This window comes from Corvus kubaryi, unplaced genomic scaffold (assembly GCF_017639235.1).
Source record: "Corvus kubaryi isolate FWS band 111438036 unplaced genomic scaffold, C.kubaryi_AGA036_p1.0 37394, whole genome shotgun sequence".
NCBI lineage: Eukaryota > Metazoa > Chordata > Aves > Passeriformes > Corvidae > Corvus > Corvus kubaryi.
The window spans coordinates 16,233,479-16,259,453 of NW_024581133.1; the positions used below are offsets into that span (position 1 = coordinate 16,233,479).

At 39.1% G+C, this 25,975-nt stretch overlaps 1 protein-coding gene across 1 annotated transcript in view; it reads right to left on the minus strand.

Annotated features, from left to right (window-relative positions):
• RORA (RAR related orphan receptor A) overlaps positions 1-25,975 on the minus strand; it is a 382,907-nt gene that overhangs the window by 351,399 nt on the left and 5,533 nt on the right. The window contains exon 2 of the mRNA XM_042039179.1: positions 795-1,026. The gene's annotated coding sequence lies outside the window, so the exon portion shown is untranslated. The remainder of the gene's footprint in view (positions 1-794; positions 1,027-25,975) is intronic.

A 25,975-nucleotide genomic window follows, 5' to 3' on the forward strand; every position in this document is an offset into this window, starting at 1 on the left:
CGTCCGGCTCCGGGAGGGGCGGCGGCCGCGGGGCCCCTGCGGCCCCTGAGCGGGGCCGGGGCCGCAGAAGGTGGTGCCATTGCCCAGGGCGAGCGGGGAGCCAGCCCGACCTCCGCCCGGGCCGGCACCGACGGCTCGGCGCGATGGTGGGGCCCGGCCAATAGGGCCAGCGGGCCCACGAGGAGCTCCCCTATGCAGCCCCGGTACCAGCGGGAAGAGCTTCCACGCAGGGCTGTCTTCCCTCCCCCATGACTGTTTCAGCTGAAGCCGCATCAGAAGATGCCAGCTGTATTAAGCGTCTCAAGACCCACATGTTTAGCAGCCACGCAGCCAGAGAAACATTTCAGACAATACCTCTCTTTAAATGAAGTGCGCTTTGACAGAGAACAAAAAAGGTGACTAGCAAGGTGCCAGAAAACCTCCACATCTGGTCTGACTTCTGCAAGCACCCTTGTGCAGCTCACAGTCTCAGTAATGGTCAATTCCTTTTCCACTACCTGATGTTAAAATCCAGTAGCAGCTGCCACAAACACACACTGGAGAACACACCACTCCTGTACCACAGAGGCCATGTTTCATGCAGCCCTACTTGCCTCCTGCACAGAAGGTGCTAAAGCTGCCTGCTTTTGACTGCTGTCTAGAAGCATATCCTGAGTAGACCAAATCATGGTATTTTTACTGAAAACAATTCAAGCTTTTTCCAAATGGCACTGGATCATGTGCAAGCAGCTGATATGCCACCTTCTGCCAACCAGGACTGCTGCTACAGCTTTCAACACTGCTGGTACTGGTACCTGATGAAACTTGCAGGTAAACTCTGGACAATTCCACATTCTGCAGTCTAATCACTGTTCTCCCACAAATGGTGGCCGCTCCACCAGCTGTGAAATGTACCATGAGTCCTACTTGCCCCTGGAGCCTGTCCACAAATTAGATTACATCTTGCACTGCTGATAGTTCTTTTGGTGGAAGGGTAGAGTCTTGGGTTAGTTGATTTGGAAGTCCTGAAGTTCCAATTATCCGTGTCTGGAAAACAAACACCACAATAGTTCTGATTATCTGTTGTCTGCTTCCATCTGAGAGGCATGGGCAGAGATTGAAGAAGACATTTAAAAATTATTCTGCATTCACTTTCAGAGCATGAAAAAATTTGAGGTGGTCAGAGTTGGGCTTACAGACCCTGCCCACAGAATAAACCAGGTCTTGTTCTTTGTGATTAAGTACTGGGTATGGGCAGGCCTGGGAGCCCCCAGGGTATGGACACAAAAGGCTTTTTACAAGATTTTTCACCAGCATCAAGTAAAAGGGTCTCAAACTGGATGGAAGCTGTTCCTAGAAAGCAGCCTGAGAAGGAGAGAGAGTGAAAGTGGACAAAGGAAGCAGGAGCACAGGTTGCTCCCCAGGCCTAATGTGGAGACTGCGAGCATCCCTGGAACACACACTGGCACAGGCATGGGGCACAGGCTTTGGGCATGGTCTCTTCAGAATCTGCAGAGGGTAGCAAGGTGGTTCTTCTCTGATGCAAGTTTGGTGGATTAGAGCTGCAATTTCCTACAAAGTCTCTCTCTTTACTTTTCGCTAATTGGCAGCCTCCAAATACAAGCAAGAATTAGGTGATCTGTGGAAACCAAACTGTCTGTTAGCCCGAGAGAAAGCTTATCCCTCCCTCTTCAGATTGGGGTTTAAGCACGCTGACCAGGCAATGTGTGTTGGGAAACTTGCCTGGCTAATAAAAAAAAGAACTTCATTCCTCAAAGCTGCCAGACCACTGCCTTTCACCAGTGCTGGAAACAGCTGGACTACTTGCCACAGTAAGGATTATTCACGTGAGTGTTTTGCAGGACTGGTTTTAGTATTGCAGCTACTTCAAGTTAACAGAGAGTGTAGACTGGGGTTTTTCTCTTCTCCTTTCATCTGTTAAAGGCCACTGATATTTAGTACACCTACCTTCCTTATACGATTGTCATTTAGTGCATCTTTTTCCCTATTTTCTAAATCTAGACAATTTTTCAATTTACTTAGAAGAGAAAGAAGAAGGAAACACTAAAGGCTACAATAGGACAACACAGTAGAGCTTTGGTTTGCAAAGTAAATTGTGAGGTAGGGGAAATCACAAGAGTAAACCCAAATGCTTATAACATCTGAATTAACGGAGAAGAAAAATTAATTTTATGTTGTTTCACAACATCTCTCATAAATCACTAGCAATTAGAACTAGCTAAAGCAAGACGAATTTGTAGCATGTTTGTAGAGGCCACAATCTAGGAGCACCTACACAAGCAAAAATACAAAGCAGCTTTGCTCTTGCAAAAAGAGAGGGTACCTGAAAAGTGAAAGCACCACGAGCAAAGGAAATAGGGTGACACTTCACTTGAGCATTATGTAATGGATGAAAACCATCATGACTTTTGTCAAAAACTCCCCCTCCGTGAACCTGTTCTGCTAAGACATTTCTGGGCATAGAAAAGGTCTTCCTCGTTCTTCAGTCTTCTATTTCTAGCTTCCAACCCCTACCAAGACGGTTCATTAACTTTGATCACTAAGCTTGTTTCAACAAGTGAGATGTTATTACCAGCAAAGACAGGTATGCTGAGAAACTTGAGGATAGATGTTCAGTTAGATGAAAGAGGGCTTTAGAAACTGCTGCAGATACTACCTTACAACAGATCCTACCAGAAGCATGAGTAACGGAACAAAAAGGGACAAGAATCACCAAACATCTCCTATTGACTTTGTTGGTTTCATGTAGATACAATTATTAATAATTATTTTTAAAATTCTAAATAAAAAACCCCACACAAATCTTATGTGACTCTGGAGTAGAGGAGGTATAAAGATCATCTGGACACTTTTTCAGAGCACAGACACAGTGGCAGACTCTTGAATCCCAAGTGGCAGAAGAGCTATAATGCTCACAGCCACCAGACACACAGAAACCAACCCTTGGGCGGGACAGGCATGAGGTACAGAGCACACAAATACGTGCAACAAAACCATCATTCACACGAGAACAGCACCACACCGTTCTGCCAGTGTTCACTGCCCATTCATGTGCAAGCCTGCTTTGAACCTGAGGTAGTCACTAAGGGTCTTCTACACATGTAACTAATCCAGCTGTTGAAATACCTCCCTCCAAAAAGAATGCCAAAGTACATGTAACGTGACCCAGGAGTTACATGGAATCACAGAATATCTCAAGTTGGAAGGGACCCATAAGGATCATCGAGTCCAACTCCCTACTCCTCACAGGACAGGACTAAAACTAAATCCTATGACTAAGGGCATTGTCCAGACTCTTAAGTAACAGCCCACGCTGTGGGGTCTAGGCTACCTCTGGCCACACCACACATATGTCAAAGGGGACAGTCAAGCCTTCCTAGGAAGCTTTGTTAGCTCCAGTCTAGCATTGTTGCAGAATATATTGATGCAGAGATGAATAACCATGAGGGCAAAGCTTGAATAACATGGCAGCGTTACAGCTGTTCCTCCTGTACAACAAGTTGCCAAGGCTAAGGCACCTTTACTTCTATTGGACACATCCCTGTGGTTTTGGTATCTTTGCAGGAAAAAAGAAATAAAAAACATTCATAGATTGAAGACATTCAGAAGAGCAAGGTTCAAAGTCAAGCAAGGCATAGGACACCGACCAGGTCCTCAGTACAGTTCTGATGCCATCATGCTTATATACCAATATTCAAAGAAGAGTTTAAAATATATGCATTTATTCTTTGTAACCACATTCTGTGGTATATCTTTTAATGGTTTACAAAACTTTAGTTAATTAAATTTTACAGTAGGACAAGAAACTGCTTCCACTGGAAACACATACAGCCTGTAATATCTGAAAGCAACTTTCTCAAAATTATGCAACCTATTTAAGCTTCAGCAAAAACAGGCAGACTAGTAAACTACAGGTATGGAACCTGAATATTTGGCAGTAATTAAATTAAACACTACCTGAACAGCATCCTGTCATACCCTAGATGAAAACAAAATAAAAAATAATAGGAAAGAAATAAGACAACTGTGCTGGAGGCACTTTGACTGGATGCAGCTTCAGTGGACCCTTTCCCACAACCTTTATCTCTAAGCAAAGTGAAAGGCTCATCAAACAGCTCATCTGGAATTTACACTCACAGACATAATTTTGTTTGTTTTAAAGACTGAGGAGCATTTGTTAACCAGCTAGCACAGCACAGATTCAGTGGAATCTCCTTCTTCCTGCTGTAAACTCATCGTGTAAACTATGAGCTGCTTTTCATTGTTTGTTAAGCCTCTATTTCCACTCTCCTCTCCTGCCATTTGGATTCATTCTTACTGGATTTTCTGTTTCTGAAAGAAAGTGGAGAAGCCCAGAACATATAAAGTAAAGAAGCCTTTGTGCTTATCTGTACGGCACAATGTCTGCAATCAGCATCTCCTGATATAAAGAGTAGCAGAGGTCGGTTCTTAAGAATTCAATACTTTTTGTGAGTGAATTAAGGTAAAAGACCCACAGATATCCACCTTTCTCAGCAAGCTGGTTTTGCTGCTGTTTTCTTGCAGATGGTTTAAAAAATTATTGAATATTTTCCTTTAATCAGATGAAGACTTTTCTCGCTTTCCATACACTTGCAGACAATCTCTTCCTCCCACAAAGGTAAGATAATTGAGTTTGAGGAGCAACTTAGCCAGCCCATATTCTCTGGAGAGTCGAAGGGAAACAGGGAAAAGCAAAATCTGACCCAAAGATACGTTTTTGTTCTCAAGAAAATGGAAGCTTTTTTTAGTGAAGATCAGTAAATGAGATGCCATTTCTGAAACCCACATTTCTGAGAGAGAAACCCATGGTTTCAATGAGAACCCATTTCTGACCACTTCAGCCCAAAGTGGGGGTGGTTGCTTTCTAGTTAACTCTTGCTTCAGTATCACCTTCTTCACTGTGTTTTTACTCAAGAGCCGTTTTCTTAAACACCATATTCATTATAGAATTCATCCATAATATCAGACTGATAACTCACACTTGCGCCTCTCTAAAAGTAATAGTAGGTTAAAAGCAGGTTAAAGTAAGCAGAAAAAAATAGCTTGGCCTTGATAAAAAAAAATATGCCTAATGTCTAGATGATCATTTTGTGCATGCCTTCATACATCTCTGTCATTGTCCCAGTGTATTTCCACCAGTAACCTCACCATTTGCAACAGCACAGCCTCCAAAAGGTGGGGAAGTTATTGTACAAACTATCTGCCCCTTCCCACTCCATCCCAACCCAGCCACGTCGGAACGGTTCTGGACAGGTGGTGGAAAGCTCTCCCAGGTTTCCCATTGCAACAGCAAGGAGCTGCACCTGTACACCTTCTGATTTGCCTTCTTTTTCTCCAGGTCACAGAACTTGATCTTCTAGCTTAGAAACACAAAAATTACCTTCATTGTACATGTAACAAAAAAATTACACTACCCATCAGTATAATCAAGCAGCCCAAATACACAGCAGAGACATTACAGCTTAGATGAGCATTAAAACTGAATTATGCCAGAAATGCAGAAGAGAAAGTAGTAATTTTATTTTAAATGGTCAGATTTTACATAATTTGAAGCCTCATTTGATTTATTTAAACACTGTATCTAGTAAAATATTTTTATTTCAAGGAAAATGGAAAGCTGTCTACTGCATGCAAAGGTTAACTTGCATTAAAGAAAACACATATTCTGCTGCCTGCTTTAACTCTTTAAGAGCTTAACACTCCACAGCAGAGCAGCCTGTGTCTTTTCTAATAGTAAGTAATCCAAAATTTTATATATTTTATACAGACTAGAAAGATTAATGTGAAGCTTCAAGTATTATGCTGAAAAAAGAATCCTTGGAAGAGGAATTTCTTAGTGAATATATTCCAGCGTGCTAATGGAACAAAGGCATAGTAAGACAGAAGAGATCTGTTTTTCTCTGTGTTTGGAGATGAGAGGGAGGAGGGCAGAACTATTTAGCTTTCATAACTGACAGTTCTAATAGTGTAAAAACAAATTTGGTTGTTGTTAGAGTTGTCTTTATGTTCTATAAAGCACTGAAATCCAAAATAAGCCTTGAGATTTTTTTCAGCTTTTTTTTGTGTGATGAAAAATAAGTACCTTATAATCAAACAAAATATTTAATTAGACCTGAAATTAAAAGATGTGTTCTCTGCCTTGATTTTTTAACTTGCTAAAAATGATGTTGAGGTATGTTTCAAAGTAAAACAATATTTTCTGTTAAAAAACCAAACAAAACCAACAAAACCGAAAACAAATTTCTGAAACACATTTAAGAAAGAACAAAAAAGGTCTTGCATATTTTCCAATTTCTGCTTCTTCAATTGAATAAATCAATCAGAAATTAGAGTTCATTCAATTGACCCAGCCATGGATTTTTCTAGCCAAAAAAGTCACTCCGTTTTGGGTACAGCTCTGGAGAGCTCTGTGGTTGCCTCTGAATAATAAACATGGGGATTCTTACACATTTTCAAGTACACAAGTGCACACATGCTGCTCAGGAATAGCCATGAGAGAGACTCTCAGTATCTCAAACTAAGAGCCTCAACTATCCTCAAACCAAATTTCAGCTTAAGTAAGCTTAAGAAAGATCTCAGCTCTCTCTGAATCTTTCCAAGCCTATGAATGCAGCCCTGAGACTGCTAATGCATCTCTCCTCTTTTCGTTTTTGAAAGAGTCATAATTTTTTTAAAAAAGAAAGCCATTATTTAAAGGCAAAAACAGGCTATGTAAAATATCCTCACAAATGTATTTGCACACACTATATGTTCTCATTTAGAAAAAAATTGCCTTACAGGTTTCATATAAAAATAGAAAGCTCTTTCCTACACAAAGTTTGTTTTAGTAGTTGAGGTTTGAATCTTATGACTGGGAGACTTCATGATAACCCACACAGTTATTTTGAAGTTTAAAGCAAAAGTAAAACCTGCTGTACTCCATATATTCTTAGAGTACTCTTCCATTTCAGCTTGTCACTTACAGTAAATTTTGTTTTACGTTTCATAATGTGTAGGATTCTTTCATAATTCCTCATGGCAATCCTTTTTGCTATTGTAGAGATTTGACCACCATTTGAAAATCACATAAAGCAAAAACTCAGGCAAAACTACCAAAGATTAATTTAAAAAAAAAAAAAAAAAAGTAGGTAAAATCATAGGTGGTGAATAACTGACATGAAAATCAGCTTGCTTACAGAAAAGAGAATGTATTTTTTTCCACATCCCTCATGGAAGTGTTACCCTATGGACATATTAACGAAGTCCACAGGTCTTTTCCGAGAGTCTTTTTGCAGTTTCCACCATGTTTCATCCCTGCAGGCCCGCCACTACTCACCCAAAGTAATCAACACAGATTTCACAGTGTGCTTTTTCTCACTTTTGCATGATGCCAATCGTTTGCCTCCGAGTCAAAGAGAGAAGGAAATAATTAAATATTTACAGCACTAGCTTTACACTAATACAATTTTTCTTTAAGTTATCTATAACCTTTATAATGCACTGATATTTTCCTGGTACATGTACCAGTGAACACTACTGCTGTGCCTCCCCTCCACTGAGACTCACCGTTTTACAAGATCTTTATTGTGATTTTTAATTACCATAAGGAACCAAGAGATCAGAGAACAATTTTCAAAGGAACAACAAGTGGTTCACTTTTAAGTTCATTACTAATGTTTGTGACTTTTCATATATCAATATAAACATGCAAGAACAACCTAGCAGCTCTACTTGAGAATTTTTGATTGTCTGAATGTAAAACTGCACTGCTAAGAAATATTATCTTTCAACTTTCTTTTTTCCCTAATGTTGTAAAATTTGTCTGAGAGGAAAATGTTTGAAATCAATCAGTTTAGACTTTGAGAGCCAAAGTATGTATATTTCTCGCAAAAGCCAAAAGCCAACCTGAAATATTTTATATCTAGGGATCGCCAGTTTTTCACCGGGAATTTTAAGCTTTCCCTACTTTCTATCCAGACCTCAAAAAATGCCAAAATCCAACAAAACTGGGAGAAAGAAGTTTAACGAATAAGAAACAATTGATATGGCTTTTAACACAAGTGCTTTATGCCCCTGTGTGCCAAGCAGACATGAGGCAAGCAGCAGCATGTGATGATTTTCCAAAATGAATGGTATTAGCTATTCTATCATTTCAGGTTCACAAATCCAGGAGAGCAATTTCTTACTTCAGATTAAAAAGCCCTTAATATTTTTCCACCTCAAAATCTTCCAGCTCCATTCTGGAATCTTGTGTCCTTTCATCTGGCATGCTGGGCCCCCGTCTGGTCAGCTCTGAGCTTATGTTCCAGCACCAAGGGGAAAAAAAAAAAAAATTAGGAATGCCCTTTGCATCAGTGCTCAGAGTAGGAGCTTCACGTGATATAAAGTTTACATTCCTTCTAATCTCATCTCATAACTCTATTCCACAGGGACATCTTTATCAAGGAATAGATTCTTGGCCTAGGATGCTGAAATTAAAAATTCCTTACTAATTAATTTTTAGTTGGCACAAATTAGAGTCTTTTTAAGTTCAGTAGGAACTGTAAGTCTATTCTCCTTGTTTAACCACTTATAATTAAAGATAAATAAATAGCTCAGCTCTGTTTTCTCCCCAGATGAACGTACTGATTACCACAGTAGGTTTTTCCTGCAGAACTTCAGTCTGGGGATGTGAGATTTTTAAGAGTCCAACTCTCCAAATGCTTTCCCCTGAGAGAGGAGAGGATGGAGGAGGTGAATAGTTCTGAAACTATCATAAAAACTTTCCAGCGATATTTTTTAAAAGGCCATAATAGTTTTCAATACTTAAAGATGGAATAGTTGTTTCAATGACCATGCTTGCAACAACCCCTTTTCTAAGCAAATTTGTGCACACTCTGGGCTGCACACACAGACATGGGACAACCACACATTTAGTCAAGATTTTCTCTATCAGGTAATTAGAGTTATGTGCCCCTTCTGGCTACACACAATTAATAGAATGTATACCTCAGGCTTCCTGGGCAAGCAGAACATCCAGAAAGCAAAAAACTCAGTAAGAATGGACCTGCACATATTTATATTATGAAAAGATTGGGGGTTTGGAGAAGTAAGACTTGGGAAAGCAAATAACCAATGAAGAGTAAAACTAATGAAATGCTTTACATGATACATGCCTAAGTGCTTTGCTGAACTCAGACCTCGTAAATACCAGGAATATGGTCTTTAATATTCTGGATATGAAAATTGACTATTAAACCACAATATTTTAAAATTAGTAAGGCTTTCTCCTGAGAAATAAAAAAGAAAAAAACCTCTAAAATATAAGGTCTGTCAGTTTTTTTCTTTTTAAATGTCCCTTCTCATTGAAGTTTTGATTCAAACTCAAGAAACTGAGTGGTACCAGTGGTCACAGAGTTACAATAAACTATTTTACTATTGGAAAACTAACTGTCTTTTTTGAGTGGTCACATGATATCAATTCTGTTCCTTTGACAGCATCTATGGAATTATCAGGAGGAGAGTTAGAAGAAGTCATGACAACAAGAAGCCTGTCTATGATCACTGTGTTCACCCTGAAATAAATTTCCATACACTGTGTAATCAAACTGCTCACTGTATGTACTTGGTGCTTTGGTTTCTGGACCATCAGCAACGCCAAAGAAATAACGAAGAGGTTCAAAACAAGCCCCTTGCTGAAAACATGTGGAATGATTTCATGCTTTCAGAGTTAGCTCCAAGGACGCCTAAGCCAAGTTACAATACTTGTTTTGCCAGTACCAGGAAGCAAGACATCAAAAGGACCACAAATAGTCAAACAGTATCCCTCTGTTCTTGTCAGGCAGAGTGACACGGATGCAGCAACCTGCTTGAGCCTCTGAGGAGGTCAGAGCAGGGAGCTGGCAAACCCAGGGATGTTCATCACAGCCCTGCCACCACACTCACCGCCCTCCCCCTCTCCCCTGTCCCTTTTGCTTTGCTCTGTTCCTGCTGTTAAAAAACAACATCCTGTTTTAGAAGAGCTGCCCAGTCACCAGAGCCACAAACTTACAACAGGAATAGCTCCAGCTCTTCAAATCTCCATGCTCAGGGTTTCAAAAAGCAGGATTGGACCTCCAGCTGGAGAATTTTGGGAGCCACCTCAGAACTGCCAAAGCCCAGCAGCTGTAGCAGTCTCCTGATAGAAGCCATTCATATCAGAAACCATTTAACCATGATACCCATCAGCTTTTTCAGAACCCTCATTCTTGCCCATATGCACGATGGTACTACAAAGTAGAAGCAGCATATATTTCGGCTTATATCCAGATGCTCCTTGGTTTGTGACTGTCTTGAATTCACACTGTGCCCACCTTCTAAAGTGCTTAAATGGTGGCAGAAAGCCATTAAAGCAAACATAAGAATGAACGAGGACATGCATGGTTGAAGTAAATTAATTTTTATATTTAACTGAATACATACAGAAACTTGTCCATAGTATTCAGTGATCTGCACTTTGTGAAGCACTGTTGTCCACAAACACAGAATTCAATAGCTTTCAAAGTATTCATTAAATTTCTGGTGTAGATAAATAATGAATAAGAGCCAGCTATTCATTAGTATGCAATACCTGAAAATATCCCTTTTGATGAATCTGACCCAAGGTTTCCCTGCTACTGGGGGGAAGTAAAATTGTAGCTGACAGAATAGTGTGCTTTACTTATAAGAAAGCAGAAAGAACAAAATGAGTTAGCTACTCAAATAAGCAAGCGATTTACCCCAAATTTGTAAAAAGCTGTGGAAAAAATTCCTTTTAGGAAAAGAGTTCAAAGCATGCCACTGTTGGTCTAACACATCCAAAGAGCATGCAAGCCTTCCAAGATGCAGAAGAGGTGTCAGCTGTTCGTGACTTAGTCAGCAACAAGTTGTCTGCCTAACCCATTAACTCTGTTGCCTATGAACCCTCCCTGGCAACAGGGAAAGGGAGAGAGGCTCCTGCGTAAAATCCACTTCATAATTTCAAAACTTCAGTCCTGACTCATCCCTGCCACAGACTTGCTTTTGGTTACAGAGAATTTGTTTTGTTTGATTTTAATTTCATTCTGAATTAGAGCAGCATTATTATTCTTGCCAGGAAGTAGAAAGGGTTAGTATGCAGCTATTTCATATTTAAGCAAGATTGTGTTTAATGCTTTCAATTTTAGTGCCACTGCCTCTGCAGAATCCCAGATATTTCAGTGTTTGGTCACTGCTACTCTTTCTTTATCCCAGCAGGTTCCCAATGCAAGCAGTTCATACACTGCTATGCCAGCTCAGCCAAGCAGACTGGAGTTTTGTGTTTGTACTGCCTGTGTCTAACTAGAGTAGCAGCGATTGATGAACATTCTGAAAAGCAAAACCTCTAAATGCTCGAGAAAATAGCTAAAGCAATTGGCTCTCCAAAAAGAAGAAAAGACCAGACTGGTGTGCGGTTCACAAAGTGCTATGGAACCCACTAATGGCAGAATGTTCTCCACGCACTGGAAGGACAAGAGAATTAATAAATTTCTGCAGTTGCCCCCAGGAAGCCCTGTAGGTTCCTAAATGGGTCCACACTACCACTGGCTTCATTCACAGATGAGCACTTACATTTGGTCATTTACTGGAATGTTTCTCACAGTTGTTCTAATTTATGGACTGAGGGCCACACTTCTAGACTCTTAAAAAGAATTAAAAGAAAAATTGGCAAGCTCTGCATTACCTCCCTTCCTGTTTTAACTCCAGAAAGGGCAACTTCTGGATGAACTAACTTGTGCACATCTCTATAGTTTCATTAGGAAGAAGGATGCTCAAGCTACAGACTTTGAAGGGCAATTTGGAATCAAGCTTAGAACACAAGGGGGTCTAACAAAGTAGAGGGGTATGGGTGTACAGAATGATGGACACTTCAATACTGAGTATGAAGTCATCTATGTTGTTTCTATATTAATTTTTTAACTCATTAGTGGGTTTAATTGTGCTGCACAAGCTAAAAATGCAGCTTTCTCAAGTTATTTCTCCATATAAATGATTTGGAAGCTTTTAATCTTTTCTGGTCAGGGTCTTTTATATGATGTGATAAAATGAACAAACACAAGCTAGAATAACAGCCATATACTCATCTGTAAAGGCATTCCCAAAAAGGAAAAATCATCTCCTGTCTCAAGTTTCTATGCACCATTAAAGAAGCAGAAGAGGCAGACAGAACTGCATTCTCTACCTGAACTTTGGGGGGGGGTGGGGGGGGGGGGGCTCTAAGGGGAAAATGGCAGGGGTTAGTCTTCATAAAGGGAGAGAGGGATCTACTAAACAACAGATAAATAAAAAACTAAATGCCGCTTTCTGGATTCTAGTAATCTTCATAAAACACTCATTTTACTACTTTTTTCAGTTTTCACTTTTATCCCTTCTCACAGATAAAAGTACCTGTAAACTCTTAGTTTGCATCCATCTCAGCTCTATTAAAATGACATGGGGAAAATAGACTGTAGTCAATGACATTATATCAACTGGACTGCATTATGCATTTAGAGATACAAATGAGGTTTGATACTTAGTCAGGTTTTCAATCAGGGAGAGTTACACATCTTCATAAATATCACCCAGGTTTATGCAAGTCTACTAAAAACAGGGCTGTCCTGAAACTTGTTTTTCAAGGGAATGTTCTGAGTATTTAGCTTTCTGACAAATTAAAATTGTTTCCTTTAGTCAGATTTTTCTACTGATTTATCTGAATTTTTCTCAAAGGCACTGGTACAATGTATGAAATGGGAATAGGAGAATAAAGACTACTTGCAGAGGTCATATCAAGACAGAATATAACATCATAATACTGAGAATGGTTACATTGTAGCACAGCCTGAGAATTATTTTTGGCTAGTGCTGATTGTCTGCAGATCATGAAGCTCTAGTCCCTCTTGAGTAGAGGCTCCTGTATCACCTTTGAAAATTAGGCTTAGAAAAAAGAATTAAGTATTTTCAAAAGCACTTGGAAGAGAATTCACAGAAAGGTTTCTGCACAGTGACACTGAGCTTCGCAATGTCTAACTCACAGTCAAACAAGGCTTAGAACAATCCCCAGGGCCCAGTTTGGTGCCCAGGGCTCCTCAATGCAGAAGGAGGGTTAGGCAGAGATGAGGTTCACACAGAGCAGCAGAGGTGTCTTAAGGCTGCACACACCAAGTGAGCAAATCCTCACTGCAGGGAGACAGCTGCCCCCACTCTCTCAACTTCCAATACAAAGGCTTTTTCTACCATAAACCAGAGGGTACACCTGTCTTTTATAAAAAGCTGCAGGAAAAACTCTTTCTTCATCTAATAGCTCAGCAGTTAGAGCCCTTAAAAAAGTTTTAGGACAGCTCTAATTCCTCCTCCACCTAAAGTCCACATCTTTTACACAGGGGAGCATAAGGTAGATGCATTTCTGAAACCAGCAGAGGACAAGTGGGGAAGAGAATGGTGTGAGTCTATAAGGTAATAGTTCCATGCTGCTCCTTAAGATACATCCCTACACAGTTTGCTATTCTAAAGTCTGTGAACAGATTGATTAGGTAGGGGATTTGCTAAAGTGACACGAACTAAGGTGCAAATATCATTATCAATGATACCTGCCCTTCTGGGGGGAAGACATCCAGAACATGAACAGATTTTCCATCTCTGCCCCCAAAACCAAAAATGTCCATCCTGTAGCATCATCAGGCTGTGGTTCCCATACCTAAAACGCTCAGGGACAGCCACTGCTTCCACAGACACGAGTTTGCTGATTGGCACCATCACACATGATCTCCAGGGTACAAAGATACAAATCTCAATCTTTATTTCTGTGTTTAAAAACGACTGTAAAATGATCACTGCGACAGGATCTCGCAGGTCTTGCTGAACTCATAAGCAGAAACTGAGTTGGAAGTCAGTGCCTTTTCAAAAGCAAATTAACAACTTGCTTCTCTATGACAGACAGTGGCGTCCACATCCTGCTGTATTCCCAGCTTCTGTTGAAGTTAAAATTCAAGAGAAGCTGGGATCCAGGAGACACCTTCTCCCGGCATTTCACAAAAGCAGCTGTAGTGTACACAGGAGAAGCACAGATGCTGAGGAGCACGACAGCCCCACAGTGCACTGATTCTAGCTGGGAATCTACAGGGCCAAGCTCCAGGGCAGAGAAACTTCCCAGTTTAGATGCAAATTAACCTCCCAGCATTACCAGTATTGGTTTGACCACGATTCAGTCCATCCCAGGAGGCTCATGGTGAGCAGAGGAAATTCTGCTCAAATCTAATGAACGTGCCCTTGATTGGTTTAACTGCTTAGCTCTACTTTTCAATTAAATGGGCCAGCTTCAACTCATTACTCTCCAGTATTTGGGGAACTGTCATGAGACTGCTAAACACACAAAAAACTTCCAGTCTAGCTCCTCGTAAGTTCTATACAATCTCAGTCCAGTAAACACTTTCTCTGTCCTTGTGACTGCAGCTCCTAAAAAACATCTTCACTGCCAAAAGGTCTGGCTGCTCCTGCTGAAATGGTTCAGATGTCACCATGGCCTAGAAGCATCCTGCAACTTTTCAGCAGCCACTGGTATAAGAGTGCACTGCCAAGCTCAGACAAGAATTACACATACACCAGTATCTGAGAAAGTCTTTGTGGTTTTTTACTGGTTCGTGTTGCAGTGGAAAATAATTATTTTGAGAATGCACAACAAAGGGGTATATGATTCATAAAAGAAATCCATTTCTCATTTATAATGAAAACTATTGTGCTTAAAAGTATAATGTTCAGCATTATTTCTTTCTGACTCAGACTATATATCGATGCTACTTTTTGACATACAAAAGAAGTTTCTAAAAGCTATGTTAGAAACAACTTTCACACCTCCAAGTTTATAGTATAAAACAAGACATAATTTATACTCTTAGTGTTTTAAACCTCTTTCAGCTGAGAAAATTACAGTGAGTAAAGTATTTGAAATGTCAGACAAATAGTATTAATTACAGGCACTCTCAAAAAATCAGATAGCTTTTTAATTAAAACTTGATTTAAGTTTCTTGTCAAAATCAGACGATTGCCTGGGTCTTAGCTGTATTTAGGCAAATGTCAGCAGAGTTTTCAGGCCTGAGGGAAATATTAAGAATTTGGTGCATCTGGTTTGACCATTCATATTTCTCATCTGATTGAGTTCTGTCCCCAACAGATGCCTGATGAAAAAGCTGCTACACATTTTTACAACTACTGTAAGTTTTGGGGGAAAAAAACAAAGTAACACAAAACAAAATTGGGAAAGGTACCAGAGAAACAGTGGGAGACAGAGAGACTGCATATTTTCCCTTTCTCTGAACTAATATAGAATTAAAAGGCTTAACTTCTTAGAAACCAGATGTATCTGTCTACCTGAAAATCATGCACAGAAGTGCAGTTTATCATGTCTGTAAAAGCAGCTGCCGAGGCAAAGGTAAAGTGCTGGAAGGAACCACTGACCTGTGGGTGTTTCTCCCAGGGCACAGAGACAATTCATATGAAACACATCAGCCTTGGCAGCGTTTCACAATTGTTTCGACCTAAAGCTTGAGGTGGAAAGACTGAGAAACACAAAGGCCTTGTCTCAGCTCCCATTTTACTAATTTCAAACTTCCACTGACTTGAAAATTGTCAGAAGGGATTGGTCTGTGAGCAAGGCAAATGAGATCACCTGCTCTTCCCATACAACCGGGAGGAATTACAAAGCTGTTAGCCACGACCTGAGCTTGCAACATTTTATTTCTCTGCACACACACCCCTGACATTTTGCTGTCCCCTTCACCCACAGTCCTCAGGCTTCTGGAACAGGTATTTTCACCAGGATGTCACCTTTATTAAACTTTCCCTGAGAGTTTTACCTTTGCATTATGGCCATTTTTGTGTGATGCTATTCCAGGAATAGCTGTGTTACAAACCAGAACAATAACTAACACCACCAGATGGTATAAATATGTCTGACTGATTATTGCAAAAGCATAAAATGCAACTTTGTTCATAGTTCTGTTCATTAAGATTTGCAAAGGCTTGTATTTTTGTTTAAATCCTGACTGAATGCAGAAGATCTGCTGCCCAGACCTCTTGCTACATTCATTTGCAATTGTTTTACTACAATGAGAGTGTAAAGAAGGCAGAAATTGCACAGGTGTTACCCTGAACTGATACATTGCAAGCACTCAGTCCAGTTGCAGAAAAAGAGACTGGAACCAAGCCTTCAAGGAAGGAATCACTCTCAGCTACTACTAAATAAATGAACACGAAGACACTACGTGCTTACAGAACTGGAGAATTCTTTAAAAGCAAAAAAGGGATTTTCATGTACCAGACTCAAACTTCAAGAGTGTTTTAAAGAAACTAATGCAATATACAGCAACAGAGGTCATGACAGTTCTCCTCTAATTTATCCTTAACCGCAAGCTAAATTCCTCACTCTTCCTAAAACCAGAGACAAATAAGCTGAACAGATAAACTTCCACACATTGCATCATTTGTACAGCTCATCCTGTTCTTTAGCAGAAAAACTTGGATGCAAATGCTTTTGACTCTAAAAAGAGGTAACACTGTGATCCCAAAGAGAATTATTTGAGTGCATCCAGTTAAAAGACACATGGCAAGAACTAAGGCTTTCTGTATTTCTAGAACTAGAGTGCAAACATCACAACTCATTGAAGACATTCTTCAAAGAGCCCCAGAAAAAGACAAAACTTCTCACATTCCTACCCAAAGACATGAATGTTTCTTCTTCCTTGTGCAGAAACATTTCCAAATCATAACTTTCACAGACTAGAAAGCTTACCAGACTTTTCACGTAAGAGCAGACTTTAGATCAAGCCCAAATATATTCATTTTTGGATTATAAGGAGCATGTATAGCAACAATTTTATTTGTCCTACTCCCATGTTATCATAGTCTCATCTTCTATTCCCTGTTGTAAAATTAAATTCCATGTGATTTTCCTACAGTATAGGCAAGAAAATCCCTGAAAGAATTTTTTACTGATTAGACTTCTAAGAAACTCTTCTCAGTCACTATAACAATGAATAATGACTTCCAAATTCAGGCCTACAGAAAGCAGACCCAGAAAATCTTGAACCATAGAAATAATTTTATTAATATGTTTCATCATCCTTTTGGTTTTAGAACTATCTTCAGATTTTCTTAAACAAACTCCTGAAGTGTATCTTAAATATTCAGATATGATCTTGATACACATTTTATATCAACATAAACTTAGATAAGAGTGGGTTTTTTTTAGATTTACTTGCTTATTACACCACAATGACATGACTCTACACATATCCATTTAATTGAATTCACATTCCTTGGTGTTGCTTAACCTACTCTGAGCAAACTGAGGCAGATGAACTGGTTTTTAGAAAAGTAGTAAATTTCAGTGGCAGTTTATAATCAGCTCTCTTTTCAGAGTACTTAATAGTTCAGTATTTGGTTTGTTAATGCTACAAAGAAGCACTTATTTACAGCAGCTCCTTCAGAATGAATTTTTAAAGGAGTCTCCAAATTCCATTTTAACAAATGCTTACCTTGAGGTCAAATAGGAATTTTCAGCTGTACTAAAATGCCATACCCAATTTTCATAACAAAAATAGAGCAGTGACACCAAAAAAATCCTCCAAGAGAACAAACCAACCAACAAAAAAAACCCCCAAACAAAATGGAACAAAACTACAAAAAAAAAAAAAAAAAAATCAAAGAAACATCAGAATAAAAAGCCATCAGTTTACCCTTACTCTCTCATGAGAAAATATCATAGCCTTTCATTATACAATAACATACTATTTTCTCATGAGATTCCTACCTCATACAAAAACATGTGTAGGTTTTCATTCCATGAGTGTAACTCCTGCTTTACATGCCGTGTAGTCTTCAAACTTTAAAGAAATTACCATTTTTGCCTTGTTTTAAAAATTATTTTTACCAATTGTCTCTACAACATTACCATTACTTTTTTCAATGTCTGTTTCAATTAAGATGGTAGTTTTATAAGCACATCCCTATGCATATATACAACTATAGAAGCAACCAGGCACCACAAGAGTGCAGTAAGAACAAGTGCCAGCAAAACTGTAGAGAATTTCTGGATTAAAAAAATATTTTCTAGATAATCTTTATGTTAAGAATTTACACTTCTTCCAAATTCCAATACAGTTTAATTATTCCAGTTATTTTCAAGAAAATGAACTTCACTCTAGATCCTTTTTGGTCTTTCTGGTTTAGCCTTTATTTTTTATAATTTCTTTTGTCACTCACCATTTATCACTGGCCCTCCTCCTCCCCCAGTTATCTTTAATGCGTTTCATTCTCCTGGAGTATTTTTTCCATCTCAGTTTTATTCCCTGTCTCCTATTTCTGGTTCAGCCTTGAAGTTCCCAGTTGTCTCATTTTCACAATAGAGTTTGTGTCACAGATCAAGCATAATCTCAGCTGCACCCTTTTCCCACCCTTTTGATCCCTGCAACTTTCATTGTTTCTCTGAGCAGAAGGCTTTCAAAAGGAGCTCTGTATTCTGATTCCAAGGCAGAGATGCCGCTCCCCTCTTACTGCCTCTCAAAAGAAGTCAAGAAGGAAGTTACAGAAAGGTGTCTTTCCCTGATTCATTAAAACGTAACGCAATTAAAAATTACAAAATTTAACTTGTAAGAGTATCTTTGTATATCTACTTCAAATTTTTTGGATATAAGGCAAAGCTGAGGAAAAAGCAGACCCCAGGAATACATACATCTTACATAAAATGAAATACTGGACTTCAACATCCACTGCTTGTGTTACAGGCAGTCCACAGCTGCCTTGTGCCCTTTGAAACAGGCCCACCCTTGTCTTCTTAGCAAGATCTCCCCACAATTCATTTGAATACTTGAAATTGCTGCTTAGTGAAAGCAGCACCTTCAGAAGTCCATCTGAAACACAAGTGTATGCACAACTGCATTTTGATCTGTTCTCTGATATCCATAGGAGTATGGAAGCAGCTTTGACATGTTCACAGATTCCAAGTTTTCCTTTGCAAGGCTCCATTGGTGTTCAGGTAGCTAGCCCTGGGGGTACATAAAATAACATAGGAAGATCTGGATCAAAAAGAAGATTCTTTTGCTCTATTTGATAATGGGAAAGGTAACAACTTTCTGTCAGACTCCAGTGCAAGTCTTACATTCTAGGGACATGCTTATTCCATGAAAAAGGCAAGCTCTTTGCAGGCAAATGAAAAACCCTCCTTATAAGGGACAGCATTAAGCTAATTTCCAGTATTTCTGTCCAGAATTCACATAATTCCTACAGATGCAGACTGAATAACATCAGCAGTAGCATTTTTGGTGGATGTTAAATTCTGTGTCAAACTTTCCTTGAACAAGGCAATCATGCTGCTTCTTGGCTGTGAAGCTCAAAGGAGATTATTCCTCCACCACATACTTTTGAGGTTTGCAATCAAATGCTTTCTTTGGGAGATGGAAACATTTGAGAATCATGTTAGACCACAGAGAAGCATTTCATCTCCACTACATCATCTCTGCACCATTTGCAAAGGCTGTTGCCAAGTAGTTGTCACTTCCATCTCAGGAAACCCTTGGAAAGGCCATTTACACTTTTGTCTTTCCTCAGGATTAGATTACTGTAATTCTTTATTGACTGCCTTGCACAACAGGGCTCTGCACAGCCTCCAGGCAGGTGCAGCCTCCTGTTCAGGTTTTTGTGAGAAAGGGATGATTTGAACATATTGTGCTGATTGTAAAGCCTTTCCATCAGTGGCAACAAAGTCAATTAATTGATTATAAAATTGTTCTGTTTACTTAGGGCACAAATTATGGTCACTGCCTTTTAGCTGGCAAGTTTAATTGGAACTAACTAGTTGAATCCTTACAGAAATCCTGTACTTTATGGGACATCTCACATCCTCTCTTTTCCCAGCAGTGCTCGAAAGCTGCTTGAAGCAAAATATGGCCACTACAAACTCTTAAGACCTACTGTTATACACCTCCCAGGATGAATGGGGTTTATCTTTTTAAAATTGAAGCTGAAAAAACCCCACACTTACTGGCAGTTCATGGTGTTAAAATTGATTTTATGGTGGGCTATTTCACTCGAAGTACTGATTTCTGTGTTTTATTAGCCATGATTTTGATTGTTTGCTATATTCACTTCCAGCTACAGGATTTGGACTATTTTCTACTCTCTCTATTGTCTACCAAGATAAATAGCCAATTGCACTTCATACAGCAGGAGACTGATTGCACCCCTTACAGATCAAACTGGTTTTCACATTTACTCTGATAATTCAACTAATGCTTCATTTACTCCTGTAAATTAAGTATTGCTCAACTCAAGCTCAAACTGTTTCCATCTAAAGAATCTAGAGCTAATACTCATTGTCCTAGACAAGTTTTTAGCCACTTCTGGCTCTCACACTATTTGGCATTACCAGTATTCATTCTGTTAAACACAGCAAGGCATCATTTCTCCAGAATTATAAGGTTAATTAAGAAATACACACACAAATATATACACACACCTATATATTGGCTGTATTGAGAATATTCATCAAACCTGAACCTCTGATTGCCAGTTAGCTTTTCCAAGTTCAACACAGGCTTTTTCCAGCACCAGTTCCTGGTTGCAGCTTCCTGTCCCTGGAATGCCAGACCATTTCCCAGAAGGTGCTCCAAACCTTATTTCTTCTGGGTCTGGTTCCTTGTTTTATGAACAGAATTCTCCTGCCCACATGCCTCCTAATTAATTATAACATGCTCTAAAGGTTTTTCAGTATTTGCTAAAGCAACAGAGATGACTCTAGCAAGATATCTACCTCAAAATTTGTTTTCATGATCCCTTGCCTGTATTTTTTCTTGTTTACATCTTTGGTTCTGTACAATGGGGTCCTGTTAGTAAAGCATAGCACACTGGTGTGCACAGCAAGGAACACTGAGCAAGCCAGGAGGACTCAAAGGGCCTCTTAACACATTTACAGTGAAAATTTCCTGCAGCATAATAGGCTTGGTGCCCACTGACACCCACTAGAAAGTTGACTAGTGACAATTTGTTATTCTAGTCAGACTTGTTCCCAGCCACTCCTGACATTCAGAATTGTAGTAAGAAAGTATATTTTTATTATACTGAAAACACTCTTTGAAACGGATTTAGAATTGCGGGAGATCTATTGATGTAATTCATCTCAGCTGAAACTACAGAGCAGTGTGAGACTTTCCTTCCCTTCTGTGTTTGCATATTTGACAGTAGCTGTTTCTGTACGCTTAAAAAAGTGATGTGTCTGTCAGTTATTATTTAATTCTCCTCTCAATCACATTAGGCTGAACAAAGACAGGTCAATTACATACTCTTTTTTAAAAGACACTTTCATTAAAATCAAGTTTGATCAAGAATCAACATTGTTTGAAGTCTTTTCTTCTGTCATCCCTAAGGCACCCAGAGATTAGCACCAAAGTTCCAGAAGCCAGAAGCAGTGGAGAGACTCCCTTACGTAATCTTTCTCTGGAGAGGAGGACATGGCAAATGCAAAATCACCATGTTATAGACTATGTTTTTGGTAGGATAGTACTATCTTTTCTGGATAGATTTTGATCACATTGAAAATACATTAAATAACACAAAAAACCATCAAAATATTCATAGGGAGATGAGCCCACTTTTGAGCCCAAAAAGTACCTTGCAGATGTTCATCTTCTTTCTGAATGAGGATGGTTTTCCCAAAGCTTATGTAAATATTAACATTTGTTATGTGCAAATGGCTTCCCAGACATTGAAGACAGTGCAAAAGATTAAGGTCTGTAAGAATTAATTGGAAAAAAAAAGAAATAATATCTATTTAATAAAGAATCCAATCAGATTGAATTAACACAAGTTTAATGTATCTGCTTGCTCCAAGAGTAAATCTCCAGACAGAAACTGTGCTGTGAGTGGAGCTGTGAGATTTTGGATCCAGAGTAACAGAGGGGATGACAGAAGATCCAGGCCCTTTCATTTAGCTGGTAGTTCATGACCAGACTGCATTACCTTCTACTTACCTACTTTTAGTGAGGATACCAGAATACATTTTCTTTAAGCCTGATTTATGTTTGCAGTCTGCTCTCATGCATTTTGGAGAAGTTTTGAAAGACAGAAGATCAATGGAGGACTTTAAACAGAAGATCACCCCCTCTGAAGGTGAAGCAGAAACTGGGACAGTTTCCAAATGTTTAACAGAATCATCTAATACTTCTGGCAGCTCCAGAGATCATTACAGTCTTAAATGAGAAAGTAAATCAGGGAAACATAGCCAGGACATTTAAGGAAAAGAATGCCTATTTAGAGAATTAAACACAAAAAGTGTATCAAAAGAATATTACACACTAAAAAAAGAATTATGCTGTTGTAATCTCTGGCACCTAAAATTATTATAACAAAAAGAGAGAACAGGCAAGACCCTCCCTCTGTGCCAGAGCACCACTCAACATGGGAATGGGAAAACGGAGTGGTGTCACATCCCTGGCTTCAGCTCCTTACTTCCGAGACAGGTTGCCCTAATTTATCCTGGCTCCTTTAGGTTATTCTAATTTATGCCATCCATGAATGACTTAAAGAATCACAGGCCAGACGAGGATCAGCAAGCAGAAATGAATTTCTGTCCACTTAAAATTCTTTCTTTCTTTCTTTCTTTCAGGCATTTGCAGATGAAAATCTCTTTGTTGGTGCTGCTTCACCAGTTCAGAAGGGCTGACAATGTAGTAACCAGTCCAACCTTACCATCTAGAAGCCTTAGTTATTTACCATAAGAGAGATTTTTCTATTTAGAATACAACATTTGGAGAGGTTCACATACACAGATCTTTCAGTGTAATACATTACTTGCTCAAAAGACTGTCAGAGCAATTTAAGGTATTAGTGCAGGTGATGCTTGGAAACAGAAGAGATACCTTGCAGAAGGTCAAAGTAAGATAAGAGAGATTGCTTGACAATTGACACAGTGGTGAGTTTCACAGAGCACAACAAAAAAATAGAGCCTAGAATGGAGCTGCAGAGGAAGAAATTTAAATAGTGGAAGGAAACAATAACAGAAATTTAGCTGAAAATACATTATAAAAATCAACATGCTAGTACCAATGAACTACTAATCTCAAAGAAGTAGGTTTGATCACGGAATATTGTTTTCTTTCCAACTTCCTCCAAGCTTATGTAGATTTTCAGAATTAAGCCTTCCAGCTCTTCCATTGTAGGTCAGTGCCACACAGATGCTAAATCTCCTGAAAATCCCACCGAGAACACACCAAACTTGGTCACAATAAATTCTTGATATATGCTACAAGACAGCCAAACCAGAAAACTAGAATTTCTGTGGAAATACACAGTCTTTCTAGCTTTTTGATACATATTTAGATTAAGTACCTTCAAATGAAAAAACACACTGGTTTTGACCTGTGTCACAAGGCACTTTGGGGCACAGAAACTCATCTCATGCATAGCAAATGGCCCTCCTTGTACACCCAGAAGACGTTCCCAGCCTGTTCTCATAGACGGCCATGAACAAAAAGGAACATGTGCACAGGCTGACAGAGGTTCACAATACAAACAGATGCTGTGAATACTGCCTGGGCACTAATCAACAAGCATCAGGGTTTCAAGAACAACGCATTTGCAGAGTGGTTTTTCTTATTTTAACATGCCTAGCAGTAAACAAAGCAACTTTCATTGAGGGATAAATCACATCTATTTGTAGTATGAAGTCCACAGGACTCCTGTCAATCACAAGCAGTATAGAAACATTCATAGGCTAATCATGGCTAAGCTAATTTTGGCTCTTTCAGAGCCGAATTATGGTGTTTTGTGCCAAACCTTATTATAAATTAATTGCAGTCCTAGCACACAGTCAGGAATTCGAAAGGCAGTACAGAAAGGTGTTGCTGCACCTGGACACCATTCAGAGTTCTGCTATTCAGTTTTTCATCTTAGATAGAGAAAACAAAGCACAGCAAGCATAATGCCATTAAAATTTATACCCAAGCCATCCAAGAGATTATTGCAGAATGTTTTGGCAAATTAAGCATTAAAAGTGTCCTTTTGCAACTCAGATGCTTTAGAATTAGAGACTGAAGGATAGTTTGTGGTTGAATTCCCAACTGGCCTTTTGAGTCCTCATCCCCAAAAACCAAAAATTATATTGAATGCAAACCCGCAATCATGGAGCAAATACGCAGCCCCTTGCTCTGGATGCAGGGTGCCTACTGGGATGTACCTCCCTGTCCCAAAGTATGGCTCACGCTGCAGTCATCTCTAATGGCTTGGTACTTCTTTTGACAGAAGGAAGCAAAGTTGACCTATTTTGGACAGTTTTTTAATGAGATGGGGCTAAAAACATTACGAGAAATTTTTGCTGAGAAGAATTTGTCCATGAAGACAAAGGTTCCAGCAATTGTTCCTCAAGTGGCCAAGGGGTTTGGGCACTGCAGTTTGAAGCCTGTTTAAAAGATCAGGAAGAAAAGTAGAGATCAAATTCACCCGAGTTCAACTCTGCCCAGCAGCACACTGCTTGTTATTGCTACAGATAGGAACAGGGAGCAAGTCAGAATTGTGTCCAGAATAGAACAGCAGAGGAGGATTTTGACCAGGCAGAATACAGTGTCCTGGTCTCAACACAAGCTCTTCCTAGCTGATTTTGGCCCAACTGCAGTACTCAGTCTTTCCAGCTGTCTGAAGAGAGCTAGCCAGCTTATCCTAAAAATCCTCCCCACCCAATCAATCAAAAAAAAAAAAAAAAAAAAGTAGGAAAAAAAAGGAGATTTTGAACCAAGAGTACAAACCAAAATAAAACACACAGAAAGAAACCACCCATCTGTCCTGTAATCGATTCAATGTATTGAGAGAGAGACATCACCTGTTAGCTGGCCAGCCTCCTGTGCACCCTGGGAAATGACATTATTTGTTAGCAGAATCCCCACTGCTTCAAGAGCTGCTGTAATTTTGGATGGTGTAGTTTCAAATTTCTATAATTATCTGCTAAATTAAAAGAAAAACTTTAACTTCACCAAAGTTTTTGGCCTTTTTCTAGCAACTCTGGACTACATGCTTAGGTCTGAATCAAATACTGCTAAGCTTGTCTTACCAAGATCTAAACCTACATCTAAGCAGATTCTTAAGCATGCTAATGCCTCTATAGAAAGATTTTTTTGCTCTTTAAATTTAATGACTAATGCTATCATTATGTCAACAGCCTAAGAAATGTATTATTAACTTCCTGAAACGTCGAACTTGTTATTAGAGCTAAAATTGAAGTCACTTGTTTTTTTGACTGCATGACTTTTGACAAACTGGTCCTAATAATTTTCTTGACTTTACTGGCATAACACACTAAAAAAACAGCTTTTTTTTATTTTGCCACAAATATATAAATCTCCAGATCAACTCTTCTGATAGAAACAGCATTGGTGAAGTCATAAAAAAAATACAGACAAAAAGAAAAGCAAGTTTAAGGATGTTAATGGTAAATAAAGATAAAAACAGAAAAGAGAATTTCTTCACTGCCTCCAAGGTCTCATTGGCTTTTTCTGACTTAAAGGATATAAAAGGAAAATTCAGGGAAAACCAGGACCAAACTGAAGTATTTGGCAGATTTATTTAGGAAAAGAGACTATTAAGGCACTTAAAAGTTAACTGATATGCATGGGTTATCATATACTCCTTGTCTTCAAGGTTAGAGACTGTTTAGCAGAACTCTGCCAAACGCCAGTTATCTGAAGGGAGCTAGAAATCATCTCTGTTGATGACAGACCTCTGAGCAGATGGTAAGTAAATCAAGGTCCTGATGTGAAATGCTAAAGCTTTTATGCTGGAAGACACTGTTAAAGCATTATCCAGGTTAAATCAGATTCTGAAAAATACCAGTTTACCAGTAGGCAGGCATGAAGTCTTCCACTGAGGAATTCTACAAGTTTGGAGGCTTGGTTTGTTTGGGGAAATTTTTTTGGCTTTGTTTTTTTTTTTTTAAAAACACTAA